The sequence below is a fragment of the Canis aureus genome, chromosome 15, assembly GCF_053574225.1.
Source record: "Canis aureus isolate CA01 chromosome 15, VMU_Caureus_v.1.0, whole genome shotgun sequence".
NCBI classification, from domain to species: Eukaryota; Metazoa; Chordata; class Mammalia; order Carnivora; family Canidae; genus Canis; species Canis aureus.
In genome coordinates, this window is record NC_135625.1 from 49,148,812 (window position 1) to 49,166,986 (window position 18,175).

Consider the following 18,175-nt stretch of genomic DNA (forward strand, 5'->3'; position numbering starts at 1 on the left):
GCACAATGCCACCCCTTTCCTTATGTTCTTTCCACATAGAAATGACGTGATGGTGAAACTTCTGGCACATGTGTGATTATTTCTTAAGCTTAAGATAACTAGAAATGGAATTCTGATCAATGGCATCTCAATGTTCACCTCGTCCATAAGAAATCTATTTGTGCATCACTGGCTCCCTATCGATGTTATTGGGCTTCTTTGAAGATACGGAGTCCCCTCCACAAAGCCCACTGCTAACGTTCTAGAGCATGTGCTGCCACAGGCATACAGAGGCTACGTCTCAGGTGAGGAATATTTCACTCCAGGCTCCAAGAAGGTAGGTTAGCTAATTAGCAACTGCAGAAATGAAATGACAGGGCCCCTGAACATAAAGCTCAGAATGAGAGAACCAAACACAACCATTTAACATTCTTTGGGGGCTTCCAAATGATGGGGGAAAAGACCAAGTGAAATAGCATGGATACAATCTTCGTTGCTGTTGTGAAATAACACAGATCTGGATTTGCATCTAGGCTTATTTTGACAGTATTCTGAATTATCTGTAAATGACTTTAATAGGCATTTCTCCATTTTTCATTCATCTTTTTAAAATAAATTAAATTCAATTAACCAACATACAGTATATCATTAGTTTCAGATGTAGAGTTCAGTAATTCATCAGTTGCATATAACACCCAGTGCTCATCCCATCACGGGCCCTCCCTTCATGCCCATCACCCAGTTACCTCATCCCCTCACCCTTCTCCTCCAGTGACCCTTAGTGTGTTTCTTAGAGTTTAGAGTTAAGACTCTTAGGCGGGCTATTCACCTTTAACCCAAGTCTGTCTCTCAGTGACTCACCTAAACCCAACGTCCACTTAAACTCAGTATGCCTCACTTTCCTTACGTGTGATGCTGCTATCTGGACTCAGGCGTGTCTGCTCCAGCGTCACAATGATAGGAACAGGTAACAGCTACTATTATGGGCACTGACATCACTATCCTATTATGTCTGCTTCCCACTCTCCCCTCTTGAAACTTCCCATACTGGAGGGTATGGCACGGGGGAACATCCCTGGAAGATGCAGGAGAATTTCTAGGGTTCAGGGAAAGTGATGGCTCAAAAGAGAATCTTTGATAAAGGCTTCCTCTTTTTCAGTTACTCCCTTTTGAAACAAGTAACAAAACACAATTCTATGCAAACTCAGTTGGTCCATATTTAAGATCCTCTCTCAAGATGAAGTGTTGGTAATAGTCCCATGACCAGAATATTTTAAACTAACACAGCACATAATAGATTGGCAAAGCTGAAAATTGCTCCACCTTGCTGAAACTACTATGTATTTCTCCTGTTACATTAGAAAAACAATTTGGGAACGTATTATGGAAACAGTCTACAAAAATTGGATTTCTAACTACAACAGAGGATGCTGAAGTATTTAGTTACATCCTCTTCTGTTTTGCAACAGTTTGTCCACAAGAGTGAGCGTATTTATAAAAAAAAAAAAGGCTTTGTAGAAATCATTACAAAATATGATGTAGATCCGATGATCGACCTTAACAATTACAACAACATAAAGTCAGATGTTGAGTAAATGGCCAAATGGCAGATTGAGTGTTGTTTCTGATCCTAAATTTTTGAGTTTAATGAGGAAGCTTTGTCTCACTGAATCCAATTTTCACAATGATCTAAAACATTCCTCGTATCTGTGGTGCGTGTTATAATCAAGAAAAACCTACCCGTTTCACCAATATTCTCTATAGCAGGCAACATATGTGCTGTAGAGATGAACCAACTTTCTCCCATTGGGGGGCAGCCAGTATCTTAAGAGTTGTCAGAGAGATAAAAATCAATGCTCTACACCATCTAAATGCAGCATGGGACTTCAGCTTTCAGACTATATAAAGCATTAATCTATACTACCAGCTGCTCATGATTTAAGCACTCAAATTTTAGAAGGGAAACTGTCACTACGTTGCTCATACTGACAAGACCAGTCTAGAGGTCTTTAAAGTTGAGAGCATTTTCCAGGAATTGATAGAAAATAAACGTGTTTGTCTCTCACATTAAAGACTGCCTAGAAATCAAACATTGAAGTCCAACACCACTAAACTGAGAAAAAAAACAACTGAGAAATATTTATATTTCTTCACAGAGTCAGACATGTCATCTCTCTCTCCAAACTGGATTACATCGCATAAGATAGATTTCCCTCAAAGACACTAGAAAAATAAAGAAAAGCAAATAGGCTTCAAGCAGAACTATTAAAACAGCCAAAGGGGAACATGTGCAATCATTACGAGGGGGCATGGCGCTCTCCTCTCTAATGAGACAGGGCTTGGCTGCAGCTGCATCCATCATCAGCTTTCTGGAGTCAGGCGTCTCCTCCTGCAGAATCAGGCCAGCTGTTCCAGGGATGCGCCACCAGCCTCCGGCCACTGGCCACCACTGCCAGTGCCCGAGACCAGATAAGCATCTCACTGCCAAGGCCAAAGTGGCCACTGTTTCCCATTATGGAGCTGCCAACACGCTGCCACAGATACTGGGAGAGCACCGTGAGTGGGAAAGGGCCAAACACACAACCCTGAGAATGTGTTTGAGAGAAACCAATTATTCAGAGGACTTGACAGTGGAAGACTTCATTTTGCTTCTCTCTGGAAAAAACAGAATCCCAAAATGTCTGCATGCTCCCTCAGCGTGCATCTGTGAGTAAGACACCTGCACCTCTAGATTTTTCAGATTTGGCTGGTCCTATAGCTTCAAACCCTCCAAGGCTCCTGTCTGAACGTGGACAACATACCCACAGAGCACACAATGTGTGTGCACACATGTAAAGGGTCATCTGTGGGCCGGCACAGGGGAGCGGGTCAGCAATGCAGAATCTCAGGACCCCCACTGAATCAGAGTCTACATTTTGACAAAACCCACCAGGTGATTCGTACACACTTACAAACTTTGAAGAGCACTAGGTTAAGGCCTAACAAAGAACATTATTATTATTTATTTATTATTTATTATTACTTTTCTCTACGATTTTATTTAAATTCAAATGAGTTACCATGTAGTGTAGTATTACTGTTAGGAGTAGAATCCAGTGATTCATCACTTACATATAACACCCAGGGCTCATCACAACAAGTGCCCTTAATGCCCATCGGCCTTTTAAGAACACGTTTGATCCCTTCATCACTTACTTTTCATGATCCTTGAAAACAGACCCCATCATACAAATGTGGAAATATGAAAGGTAGAATATGTTTAGCCCATTCCCAAATAAACATATGTGCAAGCACGGGTATTTAATATGTACACCACCACAACAAAAAAATCCTGGATTTTGCTGGGCACATGTATAATAACCCTATTTGGGAAATATCAGAGAGTATGCTTTTATGGACCTTCAGAAAAAGTAGCTCTATTCTTCAGTGGGCTATTAATTTCGCCGTAGAGCTCTATATTTAACCATGCCTGCTGAGTTAACAATCATACCGCGTGTGATACTCTGTCCATCTTGAGAAATGAGAGGAATAAAACATTCTGGATGTGCTATGATTGGTAGAGCTCATGAGAGTGGCATATTGATGGCCATTCCCCACTGGGGATATCTCCAAAGCTGGATCCTTCCCATCCAATGGCAACTCCCTCCGGTTTTGTTTCTTGTAGAATTGGCTTCCCTACAGATTATTGTGACCATCCTGGATGAACAGAGAATTGAAGGGCCGGAGAGGTTCATTTACAAAGGTGAGTTCTTTCTTTCTTTCTACACACACACACACACACACACACACACGCATGCACACATCTTTCTTCTCCTGGTCTACCAGTTATCCATCTGCCTATTATTAGTAGAGCTCAAGTGGGATCGTTCAGGGCTTGGAAGAGACCTTTTGTAGCTTGCCAGCAGGTAGGTCCTGGAAAAAAATAAATCTTGTATTCTTCTCACAAAATTCACACAGCCCCTATGTGTCGAGCACTTCCAATTGAGGTAATGATATATGAATGAATCGCCAAAATCATACCTCTGCCTGCCAGCTCCTAATACCATTCAGTCTTTATACAGGCTTCACAGAAAGCCATTTATCTTTGGGGCCTAAGATTCCTGAAAGGGAAGGGAATAATGCAGCTACAATGCAGGCACTCAGAGTATAAGATTGTTATGTGAGCTGGACGAGATGGGCCACCATTAGCATTAAGGCAATCTGCTCAACTTCTTGGGGATCGCCAAGAATCCTTAGCTAAAAACTACTCACTGCCAAAGACATTGCCAAGAATGTTTTCATGGTCTTTAAAGAAGGCTACGACAGTGAACGCAGAAGGCACCAAGTGGACCGAAGCTAATAATTACTGAGGCTACAACAGGGAGGGACTCATAGAGCTCTCCCAGCCCTGCCTCACGCTTCAGGTCATGATTCTCATTTTCAAGGAGGAGATTGATGGCCTAAATGGTAGATTGATTTGTCCAAGGTCACACAGCACATTAAGGCAGAACAACAGCTAACAGGTGAACGGTGTGGGGTAGCTTTTTACCTAAGCCATCTGCTAGCTCACCTCCCCGTGGATGGAAAGCATATACACGTATACATGTGTACATATCTACATTATATTGATATTTCCCTATATACGTGTCTCCTAAAATTTCAGAGAATCCAGAGCTTTCTGCTTTCTCGCAGCACTGTGAATTTGTACACATTTCACCATTGCTAAAAATTCCTTCCTTATTTCTGCTAATTTCTGATATGTGGAATTGACTCAGCTCATTCATCAAGATTCAGATATCGGTTCTTTGTCAAAATTTCCCCGATGCTCCCCACCCCACGGGGAAGTCATGCTCTTTTGTCTGTGCTCCTGAAGGACCTTGTTCTGACTTGTAACATGAATCCCTCTCTGATGGCATGATGTGTTTACCTACCCCTTGCCATTCCCTATCACTCTAGGCTGTGAGGGCCTGGCAGTTGTTAATTCATCTTTTTCTTGCCCCCACCTGATATCACTGTCTAGAACCGTACCACACGGTACCACAGCCATGAGTTATACAGGACTATTTCAATTAAGGAGAGCTACATAAAATTAAAAATTCTATTTCTCAGTCACATTAGCCACATTGAAGAACCCACAGCAACATGCACCTGTAGCTACTGCACTGAGCACCGCAGGTACAGAATAATTTTACCATCGCACTAAGTTCCATTGGACCATGCTGATCTAGAAAATACTATAATTGATGCACAGTGCAGATGTGCTGAAATCAGGAATAAAACAAATGTCTATACCAAAGCTTTAATGGGGAACATTTTCGCAAACTCAGATACAAAGCATCCCTGTCCTACCATCTAGACTTCTCTAAGACATACCTAAAATTAAAACCTGTGGTTTAGACTTCTTGTTCAAAATTATTATAGGGAAAAAATTATAACAAGTGTCAGAGAGAAGCAAGAGCTTATGTGCAGGGTTGTACACATGGAAAAATACTTTTTTCAGTGTTTCTAACCCTGTGCAATGCTGGCTGTGCTACCACACAGAGTTAGATAAACTTCTTGATTAGAATTAGGAAGAAATAATCTTTTTTAATCGATTTTATTTATTTACTCAGAGAGAGAGAGAGAGAGGCAGAGGGAGAAGCAGGCTCCACGCAGGGAGCCCAACGTGGGATTCGATCCTGGGTCTCCAGGATCACATCCTGGGCTGCAGGCGGCGCTAAACCACTGCACCACCAGGGCTGCCAGGAAGAAATAATCTAACGGATGATTCCAGACCTTATCAACGTTCACAATGTGACAACCTCCTTCCTGAGATGTTGGATGAGGCCTGGTCCACTTTGGGTCCACTTTGGGTCTCGCCACACTGTGACAACAGGGTCCTCTTTGGCCCTCTAGGAAACACAGTTGGCGTCAGGGAGACAGTCGGTGTGTGAGAAATCAAGTTCCTACCACTAATTAGCATACATACTTAGGAGTGAAGTAAACCTTTTATTTCTTTATTTTTTAATTTTTAAAAAAGATTTTACTTATTCATGAGAGACACAGAGAGGAAGGAAGAGACATAGGCAGAGGGAGAAGCAGGCTCTCTGTAGGGAGCCCGATGCAGGATTCAATCCCAGGACCCCGGGATCAGACCCCAAGCCAAAGGCAAATGCTCAACCACTGAGCCATCCAGGCCCCCCTAAACCTTTTATTTCTATGGGCTTGACTTTTCCCATTTCAAATGAACTTCATGGTTACTAAAGCTTCCTTCTACTTAACACTTGATACTAACTGGAAGTCAGTAGGATTACCAAGGCTTCCCTTGCTATGTTAGACCATTCAGGCAGACCCATAAGGAGCACCTGCAAGGCCACAAATCCATGCCGTCATTGTTTCTTTCCCTGCTTCTTCCCTCATTCCACTTCACTTTACATGCACATCATCCATTGCATTCATTTTCAAAAACCACTGCTGTGAGTGCTCCACCAATAGAGCAGAAATCTCCTCTGTGCTCTCCACTGCCATGAATGTTTACTTCTCCTGTTCTAAGATGTAACACGATGATGATGCCAAGGCCCTGCTCTTATGAGCTCTTCTATCGTGCTGTTCCTGTCTCTCATGCCCTCATCTGGACTCCATGGCCCTCAGGGACTGTCTCACATGCCCCATTAGCGGCACCCGCTCCCACAGATCGCCTTCCAACCTTGACTGCACATCACACTCTGAGGGAGAGCAGAGGAGCACAGCTATCTGAAGAAACAATGTGCCCCTTCCTTTTAATCTCCGGCGATTGGTGCTCTACAGTTCTGAGACCATGACCGCCCCCACCTCCCCAGCTCATGGGCCTAGTCAAGACTATCCCAGCCAACATGAATAATAACCACCTCCATCAGAGGGATCCCAGGGAACAAACCCAAACAGAACTTCTGCTTTCAAAGTATTAGAGCATCAGGTATTACTCACAGTAACACATACCTCCACTGAAGGCAGAACAGAAATGGAATAGTCTTGACAAATGAGATTTCTTGTACAAATTATCATGAGGTCTATCATTTATGTTCCTTCTTTGTTGTTCTGGCAAACCAAATCATGTATCCAGCGTAACTGGCCATAGTTAGGGGACACACTCATCACAGAAGAAAAGAGATGCATACAGTTCATGCCCTATTATTTCTCTCCCTTTTTCTGTCCCCCTCATACAGGCTAGATGTTAGCACAGGCAACAATGTATTTGAGTTCTGAATTCCAGTTTTGCCTTGGAAATAAAACTTCATAACACCTGAGCAATGTTTAGTTCTTTTTCCTCCAAGAAATAAGGCCAGACACCACCCCTCAAATAAAAACAGATATTGACACAGATATGAGATTGTGGTTTTCAGGAAAAGGGAAGCTTGAAGTTAATTTTACCCAAATCTTCATTCATAGTCTCTTGCTATTTTAAGACGCTAATTCATCATCAATATATGTGTTGACCCTACAGTTTATTGCCCAAATCAGGACACTGTTGAGAGTAAAAGTAAGCGCTATTAAAGCTGAAGTGAGGGCAATCGGCAGGAAGCAGGACAGTCCATCTTAAGCAATTTGGGATATACAGTTGTCTTACCTATAAAGCACTTTTTAAAAAAGCCTAGAACCTGCTTTTTATCCTCATAATTCAAAACTAATTCATTTTTCTATTTTCTCCTAAAACTCATTCCAAATTTCTGCTCTTAATTCTCTCTGCTGCCCAGATGCCTAAAACTTTCTTCCTCAGGAGCATCTATCTTCATACAGATCCCAACGATGATCTTCAGTAAACAGACCCCAGGCAAAACATCAGGATGGAACCAAAGAAGCCCAGATCCCTGTATTCTCTCTCTAAAAGGACCATGAATGTCTTAGGAGCAGGAACTCTGACACACGTGCTTTTCTGCATCCTTAGCTATGCCTCCCCTCCTGGGGCTCACTGGATACCATGTGCAGAGCAAAGGGACCAAATGCATCTCTTTCTTCATTCCTTCCTTATGGAAATCAAGGGAGTATTTTGTTGGTCATATATCTTGTAGAAAAATATATGAATGAGTGCTGAACAGCTAAGTGTAAAGAAAATTGTGATGGGAAAACAAAGTGGTATTACTTCTATGCAACATCTGCACACATTATATGACGATGATTATAGTAGCTGACAAATGCTATAAAGTGTTTCTACATTTACAGGTCAAAGTCAACAATAAAATATGTCAGAATTATACATTCTTTATAAACTTGTAACACGGAGCAATTGTGAGCCTTTTGGATTCTAGATGAAGTCTCTTATAATGATAAGAGATCCCAATTAATCCACTGGTATTAGGCAGAGTTCTCAATCTTTTACATCATGTTTTTGGGGTCATAGGTTGAAGTTCATCATAATCATACCTCCATCCTAGCTTCATCAAAATATAGATTTTGAGCTCTGACGTTTATCCTTCAGGCATCATGTCAGAATATGAAAGAGTGTCTCACATGAATTAGGAGCCACCAAAGATATGACCACATCGTGTTTCTGGATAGGGACTAAGGCCACACAAAGGTGGCATCACCGTGGACAGAGCCCAAGGCATGAATGCCCAGATGCCTGTGGCACAGGGTCACACACATTGTGATGAGCTGCACGGGGTATAATTCAGTTTGTTTTATTCCCTACAGTTACTTCATTATATATATTTGGAGAGTTAATTGATCAATTTTTGCCTGATCTCAAGGATATGAGATAGTGAGGTTTTATTTTTCCTTGAAGCATGGAGGTAAGGTCATCCATATCTGAGATAGCCTTCACCAATGAAGCATAGGCTTAGCAGCCTTTATGTATGAAAAATAACTTGAAATCCGTTTTTTTCAATAAACGTGTCAGGTTTAAGGTTCAATTAAAATGATGCATGCTGGTTATTTGGCAGTTCCTGACAATAAAAGCTCCACATAGGTAAGATATTCAGGTAACAGAGAGAGAGAATTTATATTTGTTATTCCAATACATGAAAAGTATGCCCTTGGCTCAAACATTTAGGGACGTGTGTATGACAGAAAATTTAAGTGTCTTTCTTCTGATTATTAATAATATTTGTTGAATAATGACAGTCTTGGTGCAGTTCTCAACGAATCATGAAAACATCATTCCAATCTTTAGTTTATAAATGAAAATAGAGCAAACAGGACCAACCAACGCTCTTTCTGAATCATTAGAGTAAATGCCTAATTAAGAAATATTGCTCTCTCTCTTTGGAAATGAAATTTCCATGACAGAAGAAATTTCCATCTAGCTACCCTCCTGTTGATTTTGAAAGTGATTCCTAGGGCAGTGTATAAAGAGATCAGCTGAAACCATGAATAATGAGAACCATGTTTGTATCAGAAATAAAGTTATAAAGCAAGTCCTAGAGGGAATGTTGGGCAGTGGGGGCTCAAGACTATCAAGACCAAGCCTGAATCTTCTGGGGAGAAAAATATTTTTTTGTTGTCGTAAAGAGGTTCCCTGATTAACATTATGTACTATAGAGGCTCTAGGTCCCTCCTAAGCAAAACGGCTGGTGATGCAGTGGCCACGGGGCAAGGAGACCACATCTGAGCCCTGACTCTGCCAACTTGCCAGCTTGGTGGTCCCGGTGCACATTCCATTACTGAGCTTCCATTTCTTCATCGGAAAATGAAAATGAGAAATCCCACCCCCAGAGTTTAGAGGACCAAATAAATGCCTGCCTGTGAGACTACCCATAAAGTTTCATGCAATATTAGTTAGCATGATGTCTCTACAACCTGTTAAAATTCAGAACATCCATAAAAGACACAACCCCATGCCTGCATGGAAAAAATACCCATTTGGCCGGATAATACTCACAAAGCTGACACAGAGTATGGCAGCCTGGGGTACTTAGATGTGAATGTGACTAAATACAAGGGAGATGAAGGGGTTATGTTTGGTAGGACTGGTAAGAGAAGATCATACACTGGGCTATCTCAAGCTTAGTTTTGATACAGACCAAGGAGAAGAAAAGCAAAAAGGCAAACAGAAATACAGCCATTATTAAGCTGTGTTTATACTAAAGGAATGAAAAAGAAAAAAACAATTCATTAGCCAACCCAACTTTCAGAAGTTATTTGAAACATAGTTAAACCAAGCAATGAGGGATTGGATCATTAAGGCCAGGAATAGATATATTCCCAGGAAACATGCTATATAAGTGGAAGGTAATGATGAATGTGAACTATTAAGCAAGAGTTACTATAGTAAGTGTAATTTAATTAATCTGTAGGATATCTCCAAATATAAAAGAGAATATTTCATTTCTCCCATGGAACACCACCCACTTGATCCTCCTTTAAAGCTCTGTCCCAACTGCAGAAATGGCACATTGTACTTAGTTTGTGTCCTCAATCCTCCTAACTAAATGGAAAATATGAATATATATGTTTGTGTACTTGTCATACTACAGGTTTTTGTAAAGTTTTCACCTATAATTATCTCATTTTTACCTCTCAACTATCACTCATACCCAACCCTGTAGATCTTTGGTGTAATTAAATCAAATTGCTTTCATCTATTAAATACTTTAACAAGCTGCAATCAAACTATTACAAACTCATGGGTGTCACCTGAAAAGGAGACTTACAATGACTATGGAAATTATCCTGGAATTAATGTCAGCATGCCCAACCCTCCTCCCAATGGCCTACCACTCACAGGAAAAGAGCAGAGCTAACACGGCAATCTGTAAACATGGCAAGCTCAAACTGTTCAGAGACAAGTGTAATATTCTTGGAGTTCTCCCGTCAAGAAAGATGATTCCATCCACTTATACGAGAGATGGCAAATGGGTCAATAAAACTTCACGGTTGGGGGACCAAAAGCAGCAAGTGCTCGATAGAAGTTAGTTGATGATGAAAATAGACATGTACCTTCTGTGTAGAGCTTGACAAAATCATCCGTCACCAAGATCAGAGCCTGCCCCAAACACGGGCCAAATGCCAAATGGCAGCTGGATGCCATACACGTGCAATCAACCAAGCAAACGCTCTTTATGTGCAGCCTTCATTTCCTACAGCCTTTGGTGCCAAAATAGCTTCCTTCCTTCCTTTCCTTTTTAATACAAACTACAGAATTTTAGCTTTAGGCTAACTGCGCCACTTTTAAGAACTACACCTAAATGCTGGAACAGACTTTGATGTTAGGGCCATCTTGGAAAAGTGAATGTTGGAAAGGAAACAATATTCTTACAGTTTATTGTCAGACTTATAATAGTCCTTTATACTTCAACTACTTTATAAACTTTTTCAAGATGTGTACAGAATGGCATTTTATTTGGTTTTGAATTTCTTCATTTTTCCCAAACAGGGCTAATGGGCCCATTTTTCTCTCCAAGCAGGCCAGCTTCCACAGTGAACTATAAACCAGGAGGGATCACAGTACTACCATCTCAGTTGCTACTGTACTAGAGTTTATAATGAAATTTTGCACACATCATCGGTTTTGATTTTTGGCATCACTTTTGAAACCAGGTGGGTAACTTCACAGTCGTGTGTCGCAAGTATATACATTGGAAGTAGGCACCACTAGCTAATGCAAGCGTGCTTTATGTTTCTAACATCTTAAAGACTACAGCTATACTGTTTACTGCCTACAAAACCCGTCTCAGGATTTGACGCTTTTCTCTTCAGGGTGAAATCCAATAAATGCCGCTATCTTCCCAAGTATGCCTGGAATTAAGAAGTTTCTTAGAGTTAGGAAATTTTCTGATCTAATCTGGACTATTCTAGTTTCATGGATCTGCTCTAATTCCTCTACTTAGGCCCTGAAAGTAGTGGCTGCATACTGCTTGGCATCATCATTGTTGTGTTAACATAGCTGAGAAATGAATTGTTAAGCATGGTTCTCTTCATGGCACAGAATATCACCAGGCACAAAGTTTCAGATCAAATGAAAACTGTCTTGCTTCTGTTGTCGACTCTTCTGCTCATATAGTTTGCCTGCTAAAGTGTCAAAGCATGATGAGGTTAGAAATGAAGACTTAGATTGTGCTTATGATGCCCAAGGCAGTGAGGGGAAGCCAAGCTATTCTGCTTCTCCTCATTCAAAAGCTTTACCTTCTATAATCACAAACATGCATAGCATCATAACACAGGATGAACATCTGAAGCCCCACTGGTTACGTTTTATAATTCAGAATGTGGACTTATAGTACCGCTGCCCCCAAATCAGGTGACTGGTCTACAGATGGACTTGTGACTTAGGCAGGCCAGGCAGAGTCCTTCTATGGGCTTTTCCTGGCTACAGATGGCAGGGACCGAGCTAGGGGGTATGGATGTGGAAGCTGCTGGCAGCTGGCTTCTCCACAGGAAGGAAAAGAGGGCCTATGGAAGAAGATTGCAGTCCTCCCTGAGGCTGGATCTCTCAGCCCTCTACAATTCCATACCACCGACCCCAACATCTTTCAAACAAAGTGCCAATATCTGCAGGGAAGGGGAGAATAATTATAGAGGTTGCTACCCATTAAAGAGCTAGTATTCAGCTCAAGAGAGTAGAAAAGGATACGAGGAAAAAAGGCTTTGCAAAATCACATCCTATTTTCTTTGGCAAAAACTAATCCAGGCTGCCAGTGGGAATTGCATCAATGCAGAAAACAATGCCTAGCACATAATCAAAATTTGCTAAATTTAATATTCTTGTACTTCCTCTGGATCCTTGGGCTCAAAAGTGTGTTTAACACCTAGTAGGCACTCAATAAATATTTATATTGAATGGAAACCACCTTTTTCTCAGTTAGTTCTCATTATCTGTATGAAAGAATACTACCTTTTCTGAAACTTGAGGAAATTACTACATTTGCCAATGCAAATTCAAATAGAGGCACAAATGGTAAATGTTTACCTTCATAACATAGACTCAGACACAACTCCTCTTACCTCAGGGGATGAGTCCATCCTTTCATTGCAGAACTGAGGATATTAGAGGACACAAGGCAATTTGTGTGACAACCAAGTGCAGTAGAGAGCTGCTACTCATGTCCAAATGCTAGACATGAGACACATATAGAGATCCAGTATTTAAAAGGGAGGGGAAAAAAAAAAGGGAGGGAGGGGCACCTGGGAGGCTCAGTGGGTGAGCCTCTGCCTTTGGCTCAGGTCATGATCTCAGCATTCTGGAATCGAGTCCTGCATTAGCCTCTCCCTGTGCCTGTGTCTCTGCCTCTGTGTGTGTGTCTCTCATTAAAAAATAAACTCTATAAAAAAGGAATAAAAAATAAGAGGGAGGGGGTCTGAACTGAGGTGTTCTGTGGGGATAAGATACACATCTAACTGCAAAGACACAGTATGGACAAGAAGAATGCACAAGATCACATTAGTACTTTTTTATATTGGTTTCATGTTGGAATGATAAGATTTTGGATATACTGGGTTAAATAAATTTATTATTGTTAATTCCACATATCTCTTTTGAATTTTAATGTGGCCACTGATAAAATTAAAATAGAATATGTTGCTTATGTTACGTTTTTATTACAGTGCTGTTGAGTGTTACACAAATATAAAATAGTATTATTACCCTTTTCTAGATACTAAAATTATACAGGGAAATATTAGGAGTTTTATCCTTGTCTTTGGAAGTAAAAGTTTCACCTGCATTAGAGCAAAAAAAAAAAAAAAAAATTGAGAGTGAAAAAAAACGGAAACAGAACATGATTGCTTTATTTCCATCCTAACATCAAAGCAGTCTTTGTATTTTTACATGAAATAGATAATCATCAGGTGTAATTTTTGCTTTTAAAAACATCAGTAGGACTGTTGAGGAAATTCATGATGACAACTGCTATAGAGAGACCGCATTTAGGCAATACTTGGGTGTTTATACTTCATTACTTTCCTCCAACATGAGAGCCTCCTTCCCTAGCTGCAAGCCTAGGGAACCAAATGAAGAGCAGGATGCAGCACCAAAGTGACGTCCTTCTGAACAGGAGGGATGGGGAGCACAGGGTGGTGGGAAGGGTAGATGTGCACGTGTATGCACACATCCTCCATATCATGGACTCAACTGCCAACAAAGAAGCTAAGAGATGATGTAACTCTGAAATGGTCAATTACACGAAAGCTGTTTCTTTTTCTCAAATATATATTCTCATGCAGGTGACTGGGGACAAATAATATTGCATCGTTACTACACTTCACCCACTGAATCCAGGAAGAAATAAAATAATACATCCTGATATACAAAGGGGCAGAAACACATCCTTCCATCCCCACCTTGTTGGCATAACCTGTGTCTATTAGTGATTTCCAATTCTGCTGCAGTAGGGAGTCTTGAGGCTGCCCAACAAAACTCAGCCAAGGGGTTTATCTTTCCATAAAATTCCATTGGTGTACAAATCATTTTTAAAGAAATCTGCCTAGATTTCTGGTCTGGTAGTTGGGGATTGGAAGACATGTGGAGAACACAGGGGATAGCGTGGTCGACGATGTGGTATAACTGATCTGTGGCTTGACTGTGAATGTTTCCCCCAATACTGGTCTTATTAAGATCATTACACCTGTTTGCCAGGTAATGTAAAACAAACAAACAAACAAACCTAATCGACATTCTTAAGCATGGAAAGAGTGAGTCCAAGAGGGACAGATACTGAGTCCTACAGTAGTAAAAACTCACACACGTTTCTAAACACAACTGTGTAACACACAATCTCTGTGAGTAATTTCAATGACAACTAATAGGTGATTTGAGGCTAGACATGAGGATTCTCCTACAGGGAAAGGTCCTAAAATTTTACTGTTTGAATATTTAAAATCTGATGTTTTTTCTAAATTCTCTATTCCTAAAATTCAAGACACTGAATCAGCTCAGATGCTACTACAGGATTAAAAGATACTTTGAATTTCTTTCATGGAATGAAGATCTGAGTGAAAACCATACATGAGATTAGTACTTCTTTTCCTTGGTACTCATGTGATGACTGCATTTTCTGCAAGCTACCATGAGCATCACAAAAGGTGCAAAGCCATCTTCTCCAGGGCACAAGGATCTTTATTTTCTTTAGTGTGTTCCTTGGATTCAATTAGTGTCTGTTACTTTAAGTACAATTTCCTCATTTGAGCAATGAAAACACAATTACATAAACCTGAAATTTTCAAAAGACATATTACCGCATGGACATAAACTAATAAAAAATTCTATTAATATATCCATTCATTACAAGGACCATAATCCTTCAGAAACCAAATTCGGTAATCTTAAAACTTGGCCACACTGTTAAAATTTTAATAAACTTATGGGCACAAAGTCTGCTTCCCATGCGAAGCTGCATGCACAAGGCGCTTGACTACTCCGCGTTCACGTCAGTATCACTACTGAACTAAGTTATATAACCATCTAAGTCGCAAATACGAACATTTCTGACAACTCATCATCCACAACCAAGCTTCAAGTACTTTAGCATAACTTTTTGGCTCTACGCCTAAGTGAATTTAATAGTCAAAAGCTGCAGACTCACTGCTTCAAGTGTGGCTTATTAACTATGCAATTTCAAGCACAGCAGCAGTTGGGGAAAAGCACACCTTCCATGACGTAAATCTTCACATCCCTTTGGCAATGTCTCTCCTGTAGCCACCCTGTGGGGGTAGACAGTGGAATTGCTGACCTGGCTCATAGCACATCATCATGCCTCCTCCTCTGCCCGAGGTATGAAACCAGAACTAGCCACCCATGACATCTGGAGCTGCCAGTCAGCTCTTGCACAATATGGAACTAAGGTTACCCAAACAGCCCGATGCTGCTCAACTGGTCAGCGCCCAAGCTAGGATTTAAACCCAGACTGCCTAAACCCAGACCCAGTCCTCCTCCTCCCACACTGCACCCTCAGGGCCCCTGCTATGAAAGCCACAGCTTCACAGGTTCTTTCTCCTTAGGAAAGCACTTCAACCTGTTACCCCCAAAATCACCCTTGAACCTATCCTGCCTCACAAGAAAGTTCAACAAACGTGACCAAACCAGACTCAAGAGAGGGCAAACGGAGCCAGTGTTCCAAATCTTTCCATCTTGTTCATCTTGATTTACTTTGTTTCTTCTTCCCTCAAAGCATGTCTCTCCTACATTTTAGAGGGCCCATCCTAGCGCTCAGTGGAAGAAGAAGACATGGTGCGTCTGCCTTGGCAACAGGGAGAGGGCGTTGGAGGTGCAGAATGGCTACTTTGCTTGTTTACCCACCTGGTTGGATATTTGCTAAGAATAGGAGGACTGAACACTGCCACATGGGCCATGGCACGTGGCTGATGATTCTGTGGTGGAGGAAGGGTTCCAGGTAAAACAGGTGTGGGCAGAATTTGGGGAAAGGAAATGGGCACTGATGTCCCAAGAGGCAGGGAAGGCAAGGCGGGTTGGCCACTCAAGGAGTTGGGTCCTATTCTCCTCTAGGGCTCCAGAAACCTGGTTCATTTGTGGAATGAATGAAGCCACAGACCCTTTAACTTTGTGGGTCATTCATGGGAGGAGGCTGACAGAGGAGGAGGCAATTCATATCTTCATGGACTCATTGTGCAAACAGATTGATGGGGCCAGTACTCCGCTTGGCATTGGAGCTACAGAAGCAGCAGGACGTGGTTTGTGTCTGTCAGAGGCTCATGGTTGTGTGACAGGGAAGGTATTAAAGGTTTGACATCAAGTAGAAGGGCCCTTAGTCAAACCTGCCCTTTTAGGGAAAGAGCCCGGGCTGATGGTCTTTGTGCATGTCCTGGCGTCATGCTGGTGGCAGAGACTTCTGGCTTGAAGAACATGTGGGGGCACCAAGCTAAAGCTGCTGTCTAGGCACTTAAACCTACCGATCCCTAGTCTTTTGCCTTTAAGAGTAATCCAGGAAATCAAAAACCAAAATCCCATCATCTCTTCTAATAATATTTAACAGTTTCTTGAACATTAAAGACACACTTTATTTCTCCAGCTTGACAACTGCATTCTTTAAACTGTCACGGCTCAACATGGTTCACCGCTCCCTTCTCCACCACTGTCGGGGTATCAGACCCATTTCCTCCTGACCACTCGTCCCCAACCCCATCGCCATTCTTTCCTGTGTACAGTGCCTCTATGGTACCTAGTACAGCACCCAGAGGTGATAGCTACTTAGTTATATCTGTATGAGGTTTCAGCAGTGAGCATATTCTACTGCTGTGTCTCACGACTGTGCTAGCTTGCCAGAAGGCGACACTGATGGATTTACAGATGGATGTGCCTGTGTCTGTGAGCCTTCTGTAACCAAGAGGTTATGGGGCTTTGGCGAGCATGTCCATGGCTTTCATCAGATCCTCCAAAGGGATCTATAATCTGTGGGTAATGATCAATGCACCGTTGGTTCAGCATATGAGCTCAAACAATTTCCAGATGTCTCAACATCTGACCTCCTGTGGGCTGAGGCCCCAGTCTGTACACGTGATGTGCTGAGCTTCCTCTCTCTTTCACAGCTGTCTTCCCACACCTGTTGTATAACTATTACTTTTGAAGTTATTCAAGTGTAAGAGGAGATTGGAAATTACCTATTGTATACTTCCAAATCACACAGAATTTATTAATTGTTGATACTTTTAAAAATCAGGAGAAAAATATTTGTTATATCCTCATTTTTTCCTTGTTTCAAAAGCAACTCATTAAATAACTAATCAAATATGAAAAACTGCTACAAAAGCCCTAGTGCCTCCAGAGATGGTACAATAAAAAGAAAGAACAGCTACATCTATCCATAAGACACGCAGACAGAGAATGGCCTTAAGTATTTGCCTTTTCTCAACTGAAGTCCAGACAAGGATTCCTAAATTTGCATTTAATTTGTTCACTTTATTATCTTTGAAGTTTTCTCTTCATATTAGTTTTTGTGTTAATCTTCTTAGTGTATTATGTTTACCATGTCTTACCTGGGATTCCTTGATTTGGAACTAAAAGAAAAGGAGAGGGCAATGGTTATGTTCTCACTGTGCAGCTTGCCAGCTGCGTGCTTTCGGTGAATTTACTCAACCTCTCTGAGCCTTATTTCCTCTTGTGTAAAATCAGACTGCTCAATTAGATATCTGGTTTGTACGCTGTGCTCCAAACTGCTGAAGGGGGTGCTCTGCTAACATGTCTCAGGGGCCCACTACTGGGGAGTATCTGCTGCTGACATGTCTGGGGGCCATTAGGGGGTTTTCACCTCTTTTACATGTTGAATTTGACTTATTCCCTTTGGAAAAAAGGTTTGTTACTAAAACAAAAGTC

General features: G+C 41.4%; 1 protein-coding gene and 1 long non-coding RNA gene across 10 annotated transcripts in view; both read right to left on the minus strand.

Moving 5' to 3' along the window:
* The window catches only part of DPP6 (dipeptidyl peptidase like 6), an 823,115-nt gene that overhangs the window by 440,653 nt on the left and 364,287 nt on the right, over window positions 1-18,175 (minus strand). The window lies entirely within an intron of this gene.
* LOC144284695 (uncharacterized) overlaps window positions 1-18,175 on the minus strand; it is a 105,138-nt gene that overhangs the window by 81,722 nt on the left and 5,241 nt on the right. For 2 of the 6 annotated variants that reach the window (XR_013353137.1, XR_013353138.1), the window contains exon 1: window positions 841-935. The exons of 3 other annotated variants lie outside the window; for them this stretch is intronic. This is a non-coding gene — a long non-coding RNA (uncharacterized LOC144284695). Of the gene's footprint in view, window positions 1-840; window positions 936-3,469; window positions 3,676-18,175 lie in introns of those variants that run through there. One more of the 6 variants, XR_013353140.1, reaches the window with a different exon arrangement.